At 41.9% G+C, this 21845-nt stretch overlaps 1 long non-coding RNA gene across 1 annotated transcript; it reads left to right on the top strand.

Annotated features, from left to right (window-relative positions):
* Positions 1-9789: 9789 nt before the first annotated feature.
* LOC308383410 lies at positions 9790-21641 on the top strand. Its single transcript, XR_013969137.1, has 4 exons — positions 9790-9939; positions 12927-13016; positions 20940-21302; positions 21541-21641. It is a non-coding gene; the product is annotated as an uncharacterized lncRNA (long non-coding RNA).
* Positions 21642-21845: the final 204 nt, after the last annotated feature.

A 21845-nucleotide genomic window follows, 5' to 3' on the forward strand; every position in this document is an offset into this window, starting at 1 on the left:
CGTGTCACCATCCTGAAGGCAGCAGTTTGAACAGTTGTGAGCAGAGATGTTTCCTAACCCTGGACGTGTACAGGTCCAGGATAGAGGGAAGATTGAACATCAGAGCCAATGTATTTATTGAATATGTTCACTGTACTCTGGAAATAAATGAGCTCTTCTTTAGTGTTTACAGGCTGATCAAGAAGCACACCCCGTTTAACACTTTCCACAGTCTCATTCATCTCCAGCCTAAACACAGGATTAAGGTAATCTTTATCTACAGTAAATATACATGTAAACATTTCATTAGAACTGCACATGCTGATTTGTTCTTTAACAAACTATGAAAGCTCATTGGGGATCTGCTTGTATCCATGTTAGTGTTTAAAGTCCAACATCTCCCTCTAGTGGTCATATATAAACATGTGTGAGGATGGCGTTAATGTAAAATGTGAATCATAGTGTTCCAGTCAGTCACCAGCAGGGTTTTAATAGTTTTGCAATTTTCATTAGTTTTTATTTTTATTTAGTTTCGACTTCAGATTTTCAATTTTATATCAGTTTTAATTAGTTTTTACCAATTTTTCGCTAGTTTAGTTTTTATTTTTTTGAAAATCCTTAGTTTCAGTTTAGTTTTGATTAGTGTCAGTTATAGTTTTAGTTGTGTTTGCAATAATTAAGTGTAACAAAATCCCAGTTTCATCATATCAGTCCTGCTCTTCTGCTCATCCTTGGGTATGTTGCTATTCCAGCTACCATACCCTGCACCCTGTCTGTCGCAGGGCTAACATGCAGAGACAGACAACTCACATTTCCACCTATGGGTTCTTTAAATAAATAAATAAATAAAGGCAGATGAACAACCATTGATACCAGGCAACTACAAAATGTATATCTTGGCCCCAATGAGACTATTAACTCTTGCAGCACCGGGTGTTCGTAATTTTGGTTCAAGTGAATTGATAAACTTTTTGAAGACAATTGACTCACACAGTTGTGTAGATATCCCCGTCCTGTTTTCTCGGGATGCATCACGCTGCCTTGCCTGGGGTTAGCGTCTGTTTCTGGGGATGAGGGTTGAGTGTGCTCCCTTCTCAAGGTAAGCTAGGTTAGCCTTCTTGTGTGAACTTTTCAAGTGCACTTTAAGGTTTGTGGGATTTTTTTCCCTTTAGAAATGTCCCTCATAATTCGTCTCTTTCCACTACAAGACACTTGCTTTATCCAAAACACAGTCATATTCAAAGTAATCCCAAATTGAACTCTGGCGCTTTCTCTGACTTTTCCTGACATGATTCTGCGCGTGGACGGAGCAGCAACACAGACGACTCGACTAACGTACTGCCACCTGCTGGCATAATGAGACACAGCAAGAAAAAAATCTGGAAACTAAACTTCATTTTCACCCTTGACTATTGTATGACACGCACACATAGATGAAAACTAAACACATTTTTGCTATAAATTCAGTTAATTTTAGTTAATTTTGTGAACACTCATTACAGTTTTAGTTAGTTTTCCTTTTTTTGTTTTTATTTTTATTTCCGTTAACGAAAATGTTTTTTCACTTCTAGTTTTCGTTATTTCGTTAGTTTTCGTTAACGATAATAACCTTGGTCATCAGTGTGTTGGTTAAACCCAGATTCTGTTAAAAAAATAAATAAATCCTTACATTTTATTTCGTATGCATTCATGTTTTACTACTTGTTTTGTAGCAGCTTTAAGAAATTTTTGTAAGGTTTATGTTATATAAAAAACACTACAGGGGGTTTGAATAGTTTAACACTGGCATTTTTAAATGAAGAGGAAAATAAGTGAGTCCCCCACCTCTGTGTTTGAACCAATAGAAAAGCTGGTGCTCAGAGGAAGAGGGCGGGCTTTACTTGGTGTCAGTGACAGAAATGAAAAAAAGCTCAAATGAGTGAGAAGGACGATGAAGGAAACATCTGTGCTGTGTCTGCTCTGTAAGTAGAATCTCTGTGTTTGTTTGAATTCTTGTACTTTGACTGTCTGCTCTCCTGATAACTGATGATGGAGGAGAAGACATGAAAAACAAATCAGGCTGAATTCAAGTGCAAAACACCACGAGGACCAACTGCAGGTCTGACTGACTCTTTATCTTTGCTCAGGAGTCGAGGAAACACAGCAGGCAGTGAAAAGATCAAATCATTCACTCGTTATATCAACACAGCTGCACAGTGGACACAAATATATCACTTTAATAATAAATATTTGGTGAATACCAACAGTGTAGTCAGTTCACATAAAGAGCTGCGTTTTAAGATAAAGGTGGTGCAGTGGAGTTGTTCTTTATGTTCACCTCAAATCAACCTGAGTGTCATTTCTCTTTAGTTCTGATCTCACTGCTGAGCTGCACAACAAACCAAGGTCAGTAACCTTCTTCTGTCACAGTTTAAACCTGAGAAATGCTCACTGATATGACCTGATTGGGTTCATGTTTGCAGAAACTCTCTTTTTGCTTTTTGAAAGAAAAAAAAACTCTTAACAGATCATCAGTTTTTCATTGTAACCCTCACAGCTCGTCTGACTGTGAGTCCCAGCAGCTCTCAAATCTTTAAAGGAGACTTTGTGTCTCTGAGCTGTGAGGAGGACGACAGCTCTGCTGGATGGACTCTGAGGAGAAACACAAATATAGGAAACACAACTCAGTGTGGAGATGGGTGGGGAAAACTTGTTAATTCTTCTTGTAACATTAGCTACATCATCCCGTCAGACAGTGGAGTTTACTGGTGTGAGTCCAGAGAGGGTCCCATCAGTAACATGGTTAACCTGACAGTCACTGGTAAGCTGAGTGTGTGGAGTTAGTGTTGATGAAGCTGTGTGTAAATGGATGAAATGCTGTAGTTTGTCTCTGTGTTGAGGTGGATCAGTGATCCTGCAGAGTCCTGTCCTCCCTGTGATGGAGGGAGATGACGTCACTCTGCTCTGTAAAACAAAGACCACTCCCTCCAACCTCCCAGCTGCTTTCTATAAAGATGGCTCCCTCATCAGGAAGCAGCCTACAGGTCACATGACCATCCAGCATGTTTCCAGGTCTGATGAAGGCCTCTACAAGTGTGACATCAGCGGTCATGGAGAGTCTCCATCCAGCTGGATCACTGTCACAGGTGACACACTCACCTGTCTGTGTTTCTGCAGCTTTCAACATTCACAATGTGACGACAACTTAATGACTGTGTTTGCTTTATTTTAGGGGAACACACCACCACACCTCCACCTACATCCACACCTCCTCCTGGTTCCACCTCCATCACTCTTCCTCCATCACTCTCTCCTCCTGTTCTCTCTGTGTTGTCATGTGTTGGATCAGTCTGTGTTGTGGTTCTACTGGTGTTACTGGTTCTGCTGGTGAGACGATGTGTTCACAGGAAACGTGAAGGTGAGACTCAGACTTCTAATTTTAGTGTTTTTGTTAGTTTTTTTTTTCTTTTAAACAGCTTAGATTAAATGTTCTTTCAGAGTTTTAGTCTTTCTTTTTTTTTCATTTTAAATTCACTGCAGCTGAACACGAGGCAAACATGGGAAGTGACGTCAACACTGAAATCACATACGTCCAAATATCACTTCGCCAGCAGCAAAACAAAGGTAAATTGTTGCTTTGGTTATTTTTCAGGAGCTGCTGGGAGCGTGAAAATCCTGCTAGAGGAGTTGTTCCGTTCCAGTCAGGCGTTTAATCCAGTTACTTCTCACAGCTAACGTTGCAGAGTCATAAGGACCTGGTTCATGTCCCTGGATGAACGTTACTGTATATCTCAGTGTTGTTTGGTTCAAATACAGTTTAGCATCATTTTCTTTCAACCACCTTTGGCCTGGTGTTGCAGATTTAGCCAGTGGTCCACCTCGTATGGACCCCACAGACCATCTTTCTGTGACACAATTAGGCAATAAATCAGGTTGGGCTCAGATGTGTGTGTGCTCTGTTCAGTTTGTCTCTTTATGATTTTCAAAATTGTTCTTTCCAATCCTGCTAACAACTGTGACCTCTTTAAAATTCTGTTTTTAAAACCACAGCAGCTGCTTCCTGTTATTCCCATTAACTGCTGTCTGACACTGATGAAAACTCTCACTGCAGTATGTCACGCACATGGTACTGTTCATGTTGTGAGGACCTTTCCGTGTTGCAGGTTTGGTTTGTTGTAAAATGTGCCTGTCTGAATCAAAGGATGATCAAAAGACCATCCACCTACTTTTTCTTAGAAACATCTTCCAACTCTGACGTCAAATCCTGTTTTGCAATAGTGAAGGAAAAAAAAGAAACTCTGAAAACCTGCTGTTATTTGAAAGGTTTTCATTAATCTCATGCAGCTGCATAAACTGTAATGAGTAGTGCGGTAATGTAAAAGTACTGTTGTTGTTATAACTGCAGTAATTTCTCTGTGTTTTATTGTGGAGAAAGTGATCCACCTGCAGTCAATTCAGCAGTGAGAACAGGAAGTGTCAGTTATGGACAATCAGACAGCAGACGACCGGATGTACAGCTGATCTCAATCTCCAGCTTTTGACAAAGCCAAGCTAACCACATCCTGACTAAAGCCAGTACATCAAATCGTCTTCTTGCTTGGAAAGGAAAATGTTTTCTTTCATGCAAAAGAGGAACTATTTCTATTTCACTGTTCTAAACTACACTGGTATTAAGAACATTTGCCAGAAATATTGTTTTTTGAACTGTGTGTGTTTGTGTTCAGACTTTAAATCAGAGCCAGACGTGATCTACTCTTCATTGAAGTAGTCCACCAGTCCAACCGCTGACATCCAGCTGCTGGTCTCTGACTGCCCCCCCCCCGCACCTCAGACCAGAGGACATCCAGACGTCACAGAGATTTTTATGTCTTTTTTCTAGTTAATAAGACTCATGCTTCTGAGTTAAAAAATTGTCTTTTAGTGCAAAATCAACAATATAAACTTTTTATATGTATATATGTGTGTGTGTATTTTTGCCATATTTCTGTAGCATCAATAAAATGTCGGTGTCAGTTGTGTTTCTCACGTGGGTCTCTGGGTTTCTAAAATATGTCCTGTGGAAAATCTGATTTGTTGCTGTTTTGTTGTGGCTGACACCCACCTGTCTTTAGTGCACAGCGAACATCAGTCAGCAGCTGCAGACTAAAAATAGCAGGATCATGCAGTAGTTATAACAGCTTCAGTACAGTAAAGGTGTCTGTTTGATGACAGAGATTTTTTTCTCACCTTGAAACCAACCAGCAGCAGCTACATCCAAAAAACCCACCGCAGTTTTATTATTACAGAGCTGAAGGGTTTTGGCATCTGATAAACCTCAAACTCATGAATTTGTGACTGCTGTGGAAAAGCATTTGACCACTTCCTGTCTTTGTACTGACATTTTCAAAATAGGCTCGATACCTTTGATTCAGCTGTATCATTTATAGCGTTTATACTTGTGAGGCAAGTGCACAGGAACAAGTGCAAGTGCAGTCTCCCAGTGCTTCCTGCAGGATGTAGCATCTAACTAGCTTTACTGAAAAGGTGCTTTACCAGGAAGGGAAAAGAGAGGGAGCCATCGTAACTACTTAATGGTTAAATGTGCTCGAGGGCATTTGATAAACTGAAAATTGTAAAATTACAGATGGTGTGATTTTCTTTTTAGCTCTCTGTTCTAATGTAAATCAGTTTTCTAAAGTTTGTGTGGAAAATTATCCACCAAAAAATCCAACCATGGCCTTGAACCTTGTTTGGTGGAGGCCATGAATGTCCATGCTGTATTAGCTGGGATAGTCTGGAGCCTGTCCCAGCTAATATAGAAAGGCAGGTTACACCCTGGACAGGTCACCAATCTGCCAGTTATCAATAACTACCAGAACAGCACGATGGTAGCACAAATCCACAACAGTCTAAGTGTAAGATTAAAGGTTTCCTACTTTTTATGCACTGTGAGGCGTGTGTTGATGGAGGTGACTCTTTAAAGCTGACGTCCAACTTGAAGTAGAAATAAGAAGAAGTAGAAATTTGTAACTTTCCATCTCAGATGAAAGTGACAATATTGCTATTGTTGTATAGAAGAGTGTAACTGTGTCGCTAGATTTAAGGGTTAGCTAAGTCATGCTTAAAGTGGTAAAAGGTCCATTTAAATCATCATGGTAACTTGTGATGAACACACATTAAGCGTAAAAATATGTATACACAAGATTCAAGCTTTTCTTCAGAGTTGGTGGGTTTTTTTGTTGCTGTTTTTTGCAGCAACAGTGTTGATCAGATGAAATAATTTGTCCAATAAGGATAAGAACTGTTTACAAACTCTGGGCTTGACATCAAAGAAGCAAAAACGAAACTTAATATAGAAAAAATGCAGATAAAGGTCAATGCACTGAGGTAATATATACACAATAGTAGTGTAAATTATGATAACACTGATAATGTTGAATTTTATTATTATATTTATGTTCTTTGCACATCCTTATTAGCTCTTTTTGTCACAATATATTTGATTGGTTAAGCTGTGTTTTCATTGATTTTCTGAGAAAGAAAAGTGAACCATGTCAAACAGTCACTTTTATGTCAGAGCACACAAAGAGGCTAAAGCTGAAGGCTGATCATCACTGTCACACAACTGGGCTGTTATGTTTGATCATCACCTGCGACAAAGAAAGCCTGGTTAGGTTGGACTAGCTCCATAGCACACCCTTCAGATAAGTCACTGTAAAAACATGATAATGTGCACATGTAATAAGTAACTTATTACTAATTGAAGGAATTGATGGTTCAGTTCCACCATCAGTGGGGCTGCACTATCGGAGAGTGAAACACTTATCTGTTTGTTTATTTATTTAATTCTGCACACATATTTACCATATTTGCTCATCCACCAGGGGACGCTGAAGCTCCCTCAATATCCTTACTTTTCACAACCTTTACTATGTTTTTGCTTAATTTGCTTAACTTCCAATATGTCTGTGAAGGTTCTCAGTCATCCAGGCCATCATAGTCTAAGGAGCTTGGAAAGAAAAGTGTCTATGCTTTTTTTAAGTTGCTTGAAGACGTTTGTCTTGGTGGGACACTCCCACAGAGCTTAAGTCTGGGACTCTCCACCATTTGACCCTAGAACTGAAGAAGCTTCTTGGATTTCATATACCTTTATTAGTCCCACAAGGGGAAATTTCATAAGGCTGCCGACCTATTGCACGCAATGGCGGCGCCATCTTACCCTCCGACCATACATTACACAAACATCACATGGGGTAGACAGGTCAGAGAGGTATAACAATGGAAAATGCACCACGTGAGGAAAGATAAGGAGAAAAAATAACTCCCCCAGACTGAGCTCCAACAGGGAGATCAGTTTGAGAACAGAAAAAAACACCTCTGCACATAGTACATGAAAAAACTCTTAATACACCAAAGAAACACATGACAAGCAACAGGGGTGGGTAAAGGGTGAGAGACAGCCGATTTAGACAGTACATCCGGGCCTGCATGCGCTGGTCTCCTTGATCCACCATCAGCATCAGAAGGGAATAAGTGTCGAAGGCGTTTGGAGGGGGGATGAGTGTACATCTGCATGTGTATATATATGTCTCTGTGTGTGTGTGTGTGTGTGTGTGTGTGTGTGTCCAGAGTTCAGCTGAGACAGTGTCCTTCGCCCTGCCAGGCTAAGTAAACAGTCTTCCAGCCAACCCAGGTGGCCTTGTAGGGAATGGGAAGAACAGTCTAAACACAGTCGTTATCAGGGTGTTGTTGTTCAGCTCCAGCCTTGCAGCTGGCGCCGAAAGGGCATCTGCATAAGTGATGGTGCTTTTTACTTTAGTGCGAACAGGCTTATGGTTGAGAAATGAACATTCAATGCACGGGCGACAGATCTGGTTGACATTCCTGCTGTCAGCATGCCAATTGCACGCTCCCTCATTGCTTGTGGCATCTGTGGCATTTTGCTGTGAGACAAAACTGCACATTCCAGGGTGGCCTTTTGTTGTGGGCAGTCTGAGGTACACCTGTGCACTACTCATGATGTCAGATCAGCATCCTGATGTGGCACACCTGTGAGGTGGGATGGATTATGTGGGGATGTTGTGGGGATGGAGCTGGACTCCCTCAAGGTGGTGTCGGAGAGGCGGATGCTGTCCAAGATAAAGACAATGTTGGATAACACCTCCCACCCACTCCATGACATGCTGGTCAGTCACAGGAGCTCGTTCAGTGAGAGACTGAGATTACCCAAAAGCACCACTGAACGACACAGGAAATCTTTCCTGCCTGTGGCCATCTCCCTGTACAACGCATCCACTTAACACACTGTTTACTGCTACAACTACACATGTTTCTTTTCCAGCTATTTATTTATGAGTGACTTATGTATGTATGTATGTATGTATGTATATATATGTATATATTGTACTATTCTTAGTTAGTGTCTTGTCTGTCTTGTCTTAATGTTGGTTATAATGGAGCACTGTAACAAAAAAATAATTTCCCCCAGGGATCAATAAAGTATTCTGATTCTGATTCTGATTCTGATTATCTCAATATAGCAGATGTGCCCACTACCACACATTTGGACTGATTTGTGACCACTGTTTGGGAGGGATGGTTATATTGTGTATCTGGAATGAATTTTAGGTCTCTACGTCCATCCCATGGGGAATGGGAGCAGTAACAAAGGTGTTGCATTTATATTTTTGTTGAGTGTATGAAATGATGAGAGGTGAAACGTCTTCAAGAAACTTAAAGAAGTCCAGGCGCTTTTCGTTCCAAGCTCCTTAGATTCGATTTTCAAATCAAATTATTCAAAGCTTTTACTGTTTGACTATAAACTGTTGTTCAGTCAATGCCAGCTCAGAGAAACAGACCTGGTCCCTCCTGGTCACACTTTGTTCCTCCTCTCTTCTCTCCTGCTGAGTTTTACCACATTTGTTTTGCTGCCTTTTACTGATCATGCTGACATGTTTCAGTGGAAGAAGAATAAAGAGGAAAATAATGAAACTATAATCAGAGAAGCTGCTGATTAATTTTCACTCAACCATTTAGTCCTTGACGAATTTACTTTTACAGCAGGACATTTGACATGATATGAAATGACACACCCAGATTTCAGCTGTACCAACAACAAACACTGACTGGTGAACCCATCTGACCACAATATAACAAAAGCAGACCTTTATGAAATGTGACACTCTTTATGTGACTCACTTCACCACAAACACAAAACTTTTTAGAGATTCCTTCAGATCCTTTTAGAGGAAATGTCAGTGCTGAGAATACTTGGAAACAGAGATCCAACTGTTAGTGAATTAAGGTCAAAATGAGACTCGTCATGCATTATAACTAATTTTGAGCAGCCAGCTACCTCACATGGTGATATGAGTCTTCATAATTTTCCCAAAATGCCGTTTTTTTTAGTTTTCACCAATGAATTATCAGAAAAAACATCAAACAGGGTGTGTTTCTGTTGGTCTATGTCATAGATATTAAATTAGTAACATTTCTCTAAACATGATATTGTCCCATATATATATCCCATCGTGCACTTGGAGTTGATCTGGTTTCAGTTCAAATTCCATTTTCAGCCCTGAAAATTTTATGTGGCTTTATCATGGACGTTCCGTTATGAGGAATCAAAATGTCAAAAGAATCAGAAGAGAGGAGACAGATTTAAACCTCTCGTCTGTGTATAAATTTTAAGTATATTTATTGTATTTGTCAAATACAGAGCATCAGATCCTGTCACTTGAGAAGTCAGGGAATGTGGTTGCAACAGTGATGCTATGAAGTCAAACAGGTCTAAGGTGTGTCGTATAAAACAGCTGACGGGAAAATACGGGTTAGATTGTTCACTGGGCTGTTTAGTGCAGCCAGAGACCAAACCAAGGTCACTGTCCTCAAAGATTTTTTTCTTTTTCATTCTTATTTTTCATGTTTTCTCTCGGTGGAAAAGTTTCCCATCCTGATGATCAGAAGAGTGTTTGAGGGTTTCAGAGATCCTTCAGAACAACAGTAAGTGTTTAAATGACGTCTTTCAGTCTTTTAGATAATCTGACAGGTTGATGAAGTCTGTGAGCTTCAGTGGATTAACTGATTGTTCATGTTAATCCATCTGAACCAGGATTAAAGCTTCACTTTACTGGTTACAGATGAATGTTTTGTGGAGTGAGTGTGAAGCATTTGATTTACTGTTGGCTGGTTTAAGCTTTTACTTGGGTACTCGCAGAGGTGGGAAGTAATGAAGTACATATACTTTGTCACTGTGTGCAAGTAGAATTTTCAGATATCTGTCATTTACTTATGTAGTTTTTTTCTGACAACTTTCCACTTTTACTTCCTACATTTTTAAACAAATATCTGTAATTTCTAGTTCTTACATTTTCAGAACAGGCTCATTATTTCACATCACTGCAAGCCTTTAAACATCAAATCTATTTAAGCATAAACAGTAACACATGAAAGGCAACCTGCAGTATGTATTTGTAGACAGGGATGTGACCATGACGCACATTATAAGGTTATTGAGCGCACACTGAGGATTAAGCAGAAAGGGTTACTAAAGAAAGCTGATAATCACTGTCATGATCTGACCTTAATGAAATGTGACACTCTTCATGTGACTCACTTCACCACAACCACAAAACTGTTTTCATAGATTGCTTCAGATCTTTTTAGAGGAAATGTCAGTATTCAGAATACTTGGAAACAGAGATCCAACTGTTAATGAAATTAAGCTAAAAATGGGCGCTTTCATGTATTTGTCACAGTCTGCAGAGACAGGCCGTGCGGAGGTGTGTGTAATGGACCCAGGTGCGTACACAAGTGAGCAGACGGGAGTGAGCTTAACAGAAAGCGAGCTTTTAATTGTGGCTGATGATCATAACAGAAACAAACAAGAATGAGGGCGGCACAAGAGCAGTAACTTAAACAAACCTGAACTGGGAACAAACTATGGTGAGGCTATGGCTGGGAAGACAACAGACCGGGCATGGGAACACAGACGACGCGACACAGACTACATGAAACACAGAGACTAAATACACAAGAGGGATGATCAGGGGAAGTGGCCACACATGGGAACACAGCTGACACAGATAAACATAAGACATGGCAGGAGTAAACAACACTGACGGGAGACTGTCAAAGTAAAACAGGAAGTACACAGAGGTGCAAACAGGAGGAGAGAGAGAGCACGGGCATAGTGGGCTGGGGAAACATGGAATGAAACACAAGGAGGGGAGATGAGGGCTCACAGATACATAGAGGGGTACACAGGGGATAAAAGTCACAAGGGGAAGTCAAATAAGGAACAACATAACAGGACAACTCAGGAAACATGACCTAAATAAGGAACGAAATACAAAAATACAAGAAACTAAGAATACTGGGCCCACATGGCCCAGGACCATGACAGTATTAAAACTAGTTTTGAGCATCCAGCTATCACACATGGTCACATGAGCCTTAAAAAGTTGAAATCCATCATTCTTGGACTTGCAGTTATTAAAAATAGTTTAATTTCAGCTTTTAACAGAAACCCTTCTATGTGGATTTATAATGGACTTGTGCTTATGATGAATTAAAATACTGAAAAAATAAGGCAACACATTTGAACCCCCACTGCTTCAGGACTGATTCTCTGAAAATATTTGTAGTATTTGTAGTACAAAAAAACATCAGCTGCTTCGTAATGAGACTTTGCACAGATGAAGGTATAAAAGGAAAAAGTTGTTACTTTCTGCTGCTCTGCTTTGTGACAGATGTCTTTCCTATGTTGTGTATGGTTAATATTAAAACATGAACTTATTTTACTTTTATCATTATTATTATTAACTTATGATTATAGCATTCATACATAATTTCTACTGCTATTAGACCAAGTTCATCTAAATCCACGGACAGAGTTGATGGGAAAGTCAGCACATTACTCCTGTGTTTGAAAAACAAATTCACTTCCTGTCACTGTCAAATCTCTGCTACTTTAGGTATGTTTGTGGTATTTGCTTGTCAAATGTGCAGGTTCTGAGCCAATCACTTAAGAAGTCAGGGAATGTGGTTGCTAAGGTGATGCTATGAAGTCAAACTTGTCTAAGGTGTGTCATAGAAAACAGCTGACAGGGAGGTACGGGTTTGATTGTTGTTTGTGGCTTTGTAGTGCAGCCAGTGACCAAACCAAGGTCACTATCCTTGTTTGGTCACTTTTTTCTTTATTTCGTCTATTTGCTCTCAGTGGATAATATTTCCATTTCCATGCTGATGATCAGAACAGTGTTTGAGGGTTTCAGAGATTTCTCACAACAACAGTAAGTGTTTAAAATTACATTTGAGAGGTCACCTGGCAGGTCGAGTGAAGTCCGTGAGCTTCAGATGGATTACCAGATCGTTAATGAATCTGTAAATCCAGCTGAACCAGGATTAAATCTTCACTTTACTGGTTACAGATGAATGTCATGTCGAAAACACGTAAAGCATTTAGTGGTTAAGCTTTTACTCAATTACTTTCAGAGGTAGGAAGTAGAAAGTACAAATATTTTGTTCCTGTACTTTGAATTTTCAGGTATCTGTACTTTACTTGAGCATTCATTTTTCAACAACTTTTTACTTCTACTCCCTATATTTTGAAACAAATATCTGTATTCCTAATAGTTTCAGAAGAGACTCATTATTTCAAAAATCAAACCTATCTGAGCCTAAACAGTAACACAGGAAAGGCAATCCTATTCATGTATTAATCACCTGGGGATGTCACATAAAAGGATGTAAAAGAGGCAAAATCATGTGTGTCAGGGATTAAAGTGGGTTGGTGGGTTTTTGTTCTGTTTTGTTTGGTGCAGGCGTCTTTAATTTGTGGTTGCTGCATGTAGCCACATCTATCTAACACTACAAAAGAGGAGCATAAAGGGAGTAATGTTTTGTTAAGTTATTTCAAATGCAGTGTTTCAATCAGCTCAACAAACATCAGCAAACACACAAACTGTTTGTGCTGCTGTATTTCACAGGGAGAGAAAAGACAGAGGAAACTCCACTCAGAGATGGAGAGAGATAAGACAGACAGGATGGGAGAGGAAGAAGAGCGCTTAGATTTAAAGGTAAGGACTGCTCAGTGGGATTTGATAAACTGGAAATTTTTACCCTACATGTAAGTCCCTGTTTTTAAACCAGATATTGAGTCTGTACATTTGATAAATGGTTAAAGGTTGCATCAAAACTCAGTTTAGTGCAGTTTAGTGCAGGATAAACTGGTTAGCTTGCAGTAATGTGATTTACCACTCTCTCTTCTCTGGCAGATACTAAAATAGTGAAGGTGTAAAACCAACCTACTCTAAAACCATGTCCAGAACCGGCTGCACCTTTGCTCTGTAGCCAGACCACAAACCAAACCCCACCATGAAATTATTGGGAAATCTGATTCTTTTCCCCACACCGAGCAACGAATGGGCTGTTCAGTAGGTTTGTCACCTGGAGGTGGTTTCCAAGAGTAAAATAAACAAATAATTTTCTTTAGATTCAGTGACATTAACACCAAACAAAACATCATCCTCAAAATTGTATTTGCATTACTGTAAAAGTGAGCTTACAGCTATTCCCTTTAGGCTCATCACATCTGCCTCCATCAATATGTAACCAAACAAAGTAGATGCAACTTCACTCAAAAACCTAAATACAAAGAGACAGCAGGATAACCTTTATAGTAGTTTGCCCAAACCATTTACACACAATAAACAAAAAAAACAAACTCCAATACAAAACAAGCACAACAAAACACAACTAAACCTTAAAAAAGAAGAAAAATAAAAAGAGTTTATGACAAGCACTTTATTGGTGCTGCTGAGCAGGCATTGTGTTTTCAAAGTCCTCAGCCCTTGGCCACGCCTTTTGCTCAGACAGGAAACAGCCACCTATCTATATACATATAACGGAAACATTTTTAGAAAAATCACACAATGCTATTATAGCTGTGCTTCATAATATCACTGTTAGAGTTACGTACAGACATTACTGAATTATATTAGTGAAATAACTGTAAACCACACTAATGAAGTGAATGAACGATTTTACCCATGTGTGGCCGATGCCATCACATTTGTTAATTATAGCGCAGTGTGACTTCCAAAGTTTCTTAGTAATTTTTAATTACCAGGAAATTTATAGCTGCTAAGGCGGGTCAGCTGGAAATCTCCAGTTTACTTTTTAAAGCAGCAGGCAAACTTATAGATCTGGAGTTGTTAGTGCTACTGTGTGTGCTAAGTACATGTTCATATGTGGAGACAGGTGGAAATATACTGCTCTGTTTCAAATGCCCAATAAGAGGGCATCCATCCATCAGTCCATCCATCCATCAGTCCATTCTCTTCTGCTTATTCTTTTCAGAGTCTCCATTAGTGGGGACAGTAATGCAGTAATGTTACTTAATTACTCACTGGAGAAACTGATTTATTATACAATTTTTAAGATAGGTGTTACTCTGTCATGTGACCTGAAACGCATTTTCATATAATTACCAGTTAAAATAAACATGAGGCTACAGTCCCACACACTAACACAAATCCCAATCCTACTTAGAACACAAAATAAAACAGTGCAACAAAAAGCAAAGTTTAAACCCATTACATTACTCGTTTACTATAATATACTACTATACTGTTATTATGGTAACATGTTCCAAAATATTGCTTACATCCATCTGCACTTCCCAAACAGAAATATACAAGTGTCTCTGACTTTCAATCAAACCTGTCTGACTGAAGTTTGTCAGCATCAAGTTAATAACTAAATAACCACTTTAACCTAAATCGCTTTGATAAGAACTACTTTAGAAATCCTCTTGGGGCAAATTTGTCAGTAGTGATTTTTCGTTTATTAATGGATTTAATGAAATTCTAAAAAAGTGACCCACAAACCAAAGGATTAACACGGTTTGTCAAAGTAAATGTTGTGCCTCAGCGCTACACAATGTAATGTGTTTAAGTAAGTCCAACTTTTACTTTTTACAGGAAACACTGTTTTCTCCTCCTGTCATTTTTAACGTTCGTTACAGATCGGGGAGTAAGTGCGTAGTGTTTGTCCACAAATCCATCACTTCCGTTCAAATACAGCTGCAGCAGTATGCTAGCAACCAAAATAATTAGGGAGAATTTTGTCATCCTGTCGGAAAATTGTTACTAGGGAATTTTTCCCTAGCAACAGGTGATTGCCAGGGGGTCGCTGAACAGCCAGTGTGACTCCCACTGTAGCAGACATTCCCCCGTTACTGCCATCAACCTGCAGGAGCTCCTCAGAACCTGTGGGGATTTTTGCCTCATGATCCGTGGTTAGCTGGTTGTTAGCGGACCACTGTGTTACTTGGGTCTTAGCGCTTGTACTTTTTATTGGGTCGTACCTGAGTCACGTGCCTTAAAATAAGGTAAGTCACATGACTTCATTACCTGGAGAACCCACATTAGCTAAATACGGAAATGGCTCCTCCAACATATGCTCCGCTTTGCTCCATTTCGCTGTTGGTCGGCGTCTTCGTGTTTGTCTCAGCAGGTGAGATTTAACTTTTGAAACTAAAGAACCCCCCCACAGAGATAAACAGAAGGAATGATGTTTGTAATCGTGTTTAATTTTTCTGTGGGAAATTTCACGATTACGTTCAACTTTAGAAAGTGAAAGAAGCCCGAGTTCACAATCCAAGATGGCGGCAGTGCTTGTAAACATTAGTGAAAGTTTAAAATTTGTAATCTTAATCTTAAATCTGGGATGGCAGCAGCCCTGAGCTAACCACTGTTAATTAGCAGTTGTCGGTAAAGAAAGGAAAACAGAATTTGTTTTGCTCCCGAGCTACGGTGGAGGCCTCACCCATGGACTCCATGAACGTCCCATGCTAGTTTGTCGCCCTGTGGCAATAGTCGGTTATTCCATAAGTATCAATGCTAGAAAAGTTCCACAGTGAAATTACAATCCCAAAACGTTTTCATTGGGAGAAACGTTTCGTTACTCATCCAAGTTCTTCAGTCTCAGCTGACTGCAGGTTTCTCCAACCTTATAAACAGTACATTTGTACAATCACAGAAACCAGCCCACTAATGAACAATGGGCTGGGAGGTCACTTTCTTAAACATTAATATGCAATTGTCATAGCCAGTGATCAGACCAATGAACAATGGCCATGAGTACCATTCACAGAGAGTTGGGGAATGGCTGTAAGATGGTGACAGATGTACCCTTAGGCCCCCTCCTCGATTCAGAGATGATCTTTCCCTTTTCACGTAAATGGCCTCCTTGACTCCGCGCCGCGGTCAAACCAGCGTTCCTTCCTCTCCAGGATGTGCACATCCTCATCATTGAAAGAGTGTCCACTGGCCTGTAGGTGAGAATCAACTGCGGTACCAAAAAAAGGATAGCACAAGCTCAAGTCAGCACTCAGAAACTATCTGTGGCACACTCACATAGTGTGGTATGTTTTGTAGAGAAGGATGTGACTCTGAAGCAAGATTAAGAAGTTGGCAAGTTAACTCGAGTCAGTTTTTAGTTTCATGAAGGTGGCTCTTTTAATCGCCATGGTAACTTTCTGAACAAAAATCTCTATTTTCTCTGATGACTTTCTTTGGCGTAAGCACTTTGTATGACGCTGATTATCTGCTGAAGGAATATGAATTAATGTGTTTACCTTAATAATATCCTTAAGAGTCAGACAGTAGCAGCATAAACTATATCTTGTTCTCACGAGTAAATAATAATAATAACAGTAATAATAACACTTTTGATCGTTATATTGATGTCTCTGGTTGGAGAAAGTGATGGTCAATAGTTTCTAAGAAAGAAGAATGAAACGTGAACCAGACACTTTTTGTGAGCGCACACTGAGGCTGAAGCGGAAAGGGTTAGCAAAGAAAGCTGATAATCACTGTTGTGATACTGATCGTCTCTGACTGGAAAGAATCAGAAAACATTATGAATCCTAAAGGAAATAGTGTCATATGTAAACCTTGGTGTAGCAGATAACGTTGCACAGAGCCAAAAATCAGTTTTGATAATGAAATGTCATTCATGTATTTTTCAAGTAAAAGTATAACAGTTATATTTCATGTAATCTGTGTGCTATTATTTATTTAGTTATTTAGTCTCAACTAAAACTTATTTATTGCAAGAGAACTGAAGACAAACAGAAACTTAAAAGAACAAACTTGTTTAGATGATCAGGTTTTGTTCTTTCTTAAACAATTAGACATGGCACACAGGAACATGTACATGCATGGATGTAGAATAGTTTTGAATGGAGAGGCTGTACCTTCCTAAAAAATGGAAGATATCCAGCACACTCCTTTACTAAATACTTCAAAGGATGCAAAAGCTTTCCAGTTAGAAACAGAATAAACACATATTTATCTGTCCAGAAAAAACAAAACAATGCAGGTAAAGCAGAAATATTTCCTGCTGTGTGTATATTAATTTAAATTTTCATGAAACATGTTCACGATCACAGACACAGATCAGTAGATTAATAAATGATTGCACTGACTTGTCCTGGGTGCTTCTTAAGTTGTGAGGGGCACGAGGCATTTTTAAAGTTAATTGCAGTGTTGACATTCTGATTTTGCTGGACAAAAAGAGAAGTAAAAAAAAAACCCCAACCTTACAGCAGTTTCCTTTTTTTTTTTTTTTTTTTTTTTTTTTTTTTTTTTTTTTTTTTTTCTTTTACTAAGTAATAAACAATATTGTGCAGCACACAAGATAGACAGCGCACAGTGTGCTTTGAGGCAGCAACCAAGAAAGCTTTAGTCCGCGTCTGTGAATACCCATGTGTGCATACCTGTGTGGATCAGCATGCTTGCATTCCAAAGGTTTCTCCATGTAATGATCTGCTAGGGAGTGTGGGGGGGCCTCAGCCCCGTCCTCCAGGGTGTGAAGCGGGTATGGAGGAGATCAAAACTCCAGACATCCAGAGGCCCCCAGAACACAAAAGACCATGGAAGACCAACAGAGGGGCAGCCGCGCCACTGTTCCAGTAAGAGCTGAGGAGAGTCCCAGATGAGGGCTCACTCAGCAGCCGCGGAGCAGAAGCCAGGGGGGGTTGCAGTGACGCGCCCGTGAGCTCCGCCGGCCCCCAGCTGCGCCTGAGTGACCGAGCCCTAGGCCGAGAGGCCGGGGGCACCCCACCTCCAAAGGGGGCCTGAGCGAGCCCCAGGCCCCAGGCCCCGACAAGCGGCCGCCAAGGAGTGAGCCGGTGTGTACCCGGACGCCCACCCCCAGACACAAAGAACCACCAACACACCGACACCTGAGGGAGTCCGCCACCGGCAGGGGAAGTGGTGGTGGGTGGAGATAGGCCTCCAAACCTTGGAGGGCCTGAGGTGTCCCCAGAGAGGTGGCGTCTGATACCCAACCTGACATATAGACACAGACATACAGGCACACACAGACACAAACATCCATTCCCACCCTCATGCTCTCATATGCACTCACTCCACACTCAACCAACGTGGAGACAGACATAAAGAGACGCTGTACACACAATCACACTCCCCAAGCGTACTCTACAATCCGGGTCTAGGTACCCTTGCCCCTGGAGGGGGGAATTGCACCCAGACCCAGGTGGTGTTACCCTTTTCCCTGCGGTGGGGAGAGGCAGACCACCCCGACTCCGCAGCAGCAGGGAGGCCCCACACCCCAGACCGCAGCCGGACGGCCAACTCCTCCTACTAGCCCTCCCGCTCCAGCAGGCCGCAGAGAATGGGGGTGGGAGAAGACTCCAAACCTCCCTCCACCCGCTCATTGTAGTGTTGATGCATATGTGTTCTAAGGTGCAATTAAAACCCAGGAGGGCATGGAGCTACCTGCCAAGGAGCAGCAGGTAAGTGCATAGTCCCTCCTGCTAACCCTCAATGACTAAGTGTATTTAAAATTGAGAGGTGGGCAACGACGTCAGGGGTGAGGTATACACCCTGATGGTGATTTGGACTCCGTGATTGTGCCCACCCCCAAGATCCTATATGTATGTGTAATGAGAGTGTGAATAATGTGAATGTCTAAGATGTGGGATAAAATTGAGGCAGAGGCAGCCAGAAGGGGACAGGGGGGGGGGGGTAGCCTCCTCTGCACCCTGGTGACATACCCCCACTCCAAGGCCCTGCATGTGTGGGTGGTTGTGGAGGAGCGGGAAGAGGGAGGCAGCTGGAGATGGGGAGGGAAGGAAGGGAGGGGCAGGTAACCCCTCCCTGGGGCCAGCTCCCCCGCTGACCCCAGTAGGCACTCCCACCCTCCGCGACCCGCCAGGGAAGGGGGGCCCAGGCCCATCAGACCGGGGCCCAGTGCAGTAGCGCCCCCCGGCTCCACAGAGCCCTGGACAGTCCACCCAACCCCACCACAGAGAAAACTGCACCCACCCCACCAACCACACATCTTCCAGACTACATAAGACGGTAAACGCCCAGGCTGAGATCTTCCTCCACCTCTCCTGTATCTCCCCCTCCTGCAGAGAGTTCCTGAGAGAAGAAAGCTCCTGCCAGATGTGACCATCCCCCCCACCAGTTGAAGAGCCCCCCAGGCGGCTCGATGCACCGGCGGCACCCTGCTCCAGGGCCGGGCCCCCATGCACCCACCCGCCCACAACCCCGGCAACACACCAACCAGGACCCGAGCCCCCGAGGCCCGGCCCGGGCCCCCGCCCAGAGACGGAGCACCCCCAGAACCTCACGCCCATCCCGGACCCACCCAGGGGCAGCCAGGTTGCCAGGTCAGTAACCCACGTCCGTCAGCACAGACCCTCCCCTAGCCCCGCTGCACGCAGCCGCGAGGAAACAGTCACCCGAGAGCCAACAGAGCCCTCAACCGGACGTGACCGCTACCCCGGGTTGAGCCCCCCAAGGAAGATGCCTCCGGGGAACCCCCCGACGCCCTAAGCCTGTCCCTTACAGCAGTTTCCTGAAAAACGCTTAATCACATAGCACGACTTTCTGCTCAGCAAATCGTGGCATCACCTCCAAATAGAGGCAACTGCTGCAGCAAATAATAGTGGCATCTGTAGGTGCCACTCTAGGTACCAACTACAGCTACAGCTGTGACCTGTACTTCTACCTACTGCAGCATGAGGCTGGGAGGAGTCTGTGTGATGTTAACACAAACTCCATCCACTCTCTCTGCGAGAAGAATATGTGTAAAGAGGAGTTTACAGTCCAGCAGAGGCGGTGCAGCCACTGTTCAGGGACTGTCTGCATGCAGAGAGCTCTGCTGTCAGATGTGCAAAGTATGTGATACAACCGGTCTGTGGTTCGTTCCTGCTCGTGTTGTTGTTGGTTCGTCAGCCAGCCGGAGAGAAGAGAGCAGAACTAACATAAAAAGAGCTGAAGTGAAAACGAGTGTGAAGAACAATGAAAATGTCTCTGCAGTCACAGATTCCTGTGTCATCCACTTCCACTAATGCACAGTCAGGATTTTGGTGGACTACACTGGAGGGCATCTGAGTCAAAACCTGTCTCCCCCTGCTGTCCCAACAGAAACCTTTATCAGATGGACACATAAATGACACTTTGTGTGTGTCAGTGTGATGTGTTGTAGTGTCAGGAGTCAGTATGCAGCTACAAAGCTTTTAGTTCAGTGTATACAAACAGCTGTAGCTACATAAAGGCAGCATGCAGAGACTCACAGTGTCTTATGATAAGAGGCTGCTTTCTCTCACACATTATGTTCACTTATTACCACCACATGTTGTTGTTCTGTGGAAGTCTTTGTGATCTTCTGTTTAAATCATTTTTGAGAACCCCAGTGTACCAAACATTTATTACAACAGTTAATGTTCAGAATTAGCTCCTTATTTATTGCAGATAACAAAGTGAAACAACCTTCCTTTAAAACATAATTTAAAAGCAGTGTCAAAAAAAATGTGAAAAATGAGGTTTGACACAAGTGTCCGTCACCCTCATTAACTGTACAAGTGAACAGTTGTACTTTAACCTTTACCCTCTCAGCTATGTGTGGGTTTTTGTTTGTTTTTTTTTTTTTAACTTTTTACTTCTTTTCTCCTCTTTCAGATCAGAAAATCATCCCAGCTAAATCTGGACAGAAGAACGTCACTCTGCCATGTCGAGCTCCAAACAACAACGTCGTTATTATTGTGGAGTGGAGCAGAGCTGACCTGGAGGAAGAATATGTGCTTCTGTTTCGGGATAAGAGGCTCAATCCAGATGAACAGCATCCATCTTTTAAGAACCGGGTGGATCTGCAGGACAGACAGATGAAGGATGGAGACGTGTCTCTGATTCTGAAGAATGTGACAGTTAATGACACTGGAACATACGAGTGTCGTGTCGTCCAAAGAGAAGCAAAGCGCGGGAAGAGAGGTGTTTTAGATAATGAGCCCATCAGCATCATCACACTGAGAGTCGTTCCTCCAGGTGAGTGAGTAGAGTTGAGTGTGTGTGTGATCAGAGGTGAAGCTGCTTCCTGGTTGTTGATGTTTGTTTCTAAAGATGTTGTTGATGAGACTTTGTAGAAAGCAGCTGGTCTGAGTGATGTGATCAGAGTGCAGTAGATAATGTCTGACAGCAGTTTGAAGAGGAAATGGATTCTGTTCTGTTCTTCACTCATCACCTACCTGACAGCTGACACCTCACACCTGTTTCTCACCTGCAGGTCAGACAGGAGGAGACACAGAGGATGGAGGGAAGGAGGATGGAGGGAAGGAGGATGGAGGGAAGGAGGATGGATCTGTTGGACTGATTGTCGGTCTGATTGTCGGTCTGATTCTTTCTGCTGTGCTTCTTGTTGCTGCTGTTGTTGGATTCTTGATCTACAGAAAACATGAACAACAACAGAGTCAGGATTCATACCAGCCTCCTGTTGAATTTCAGCCTGTTTGAAATGTCAGCTTAACTGTGATTCTTGTGCTTTTATTTTCAGTCTTGTCACTGAACATGTTGAAAGACAGAAATCTATAA

The sequence above is a fragment of the Rhamphochromis sp. 'chilingali' genome, assembly GCF_963969265.1.
Source record: "Rhamphochromis sp. 'chilingali' genome assembly, chromosome: 1".
NCBI lineage: Eukaryota > Metazoa > Chordata > Actinopteri > Cichliformes > Cichlidae > Rhamphochromis > Rhamphochromis sp. 'chilingali'.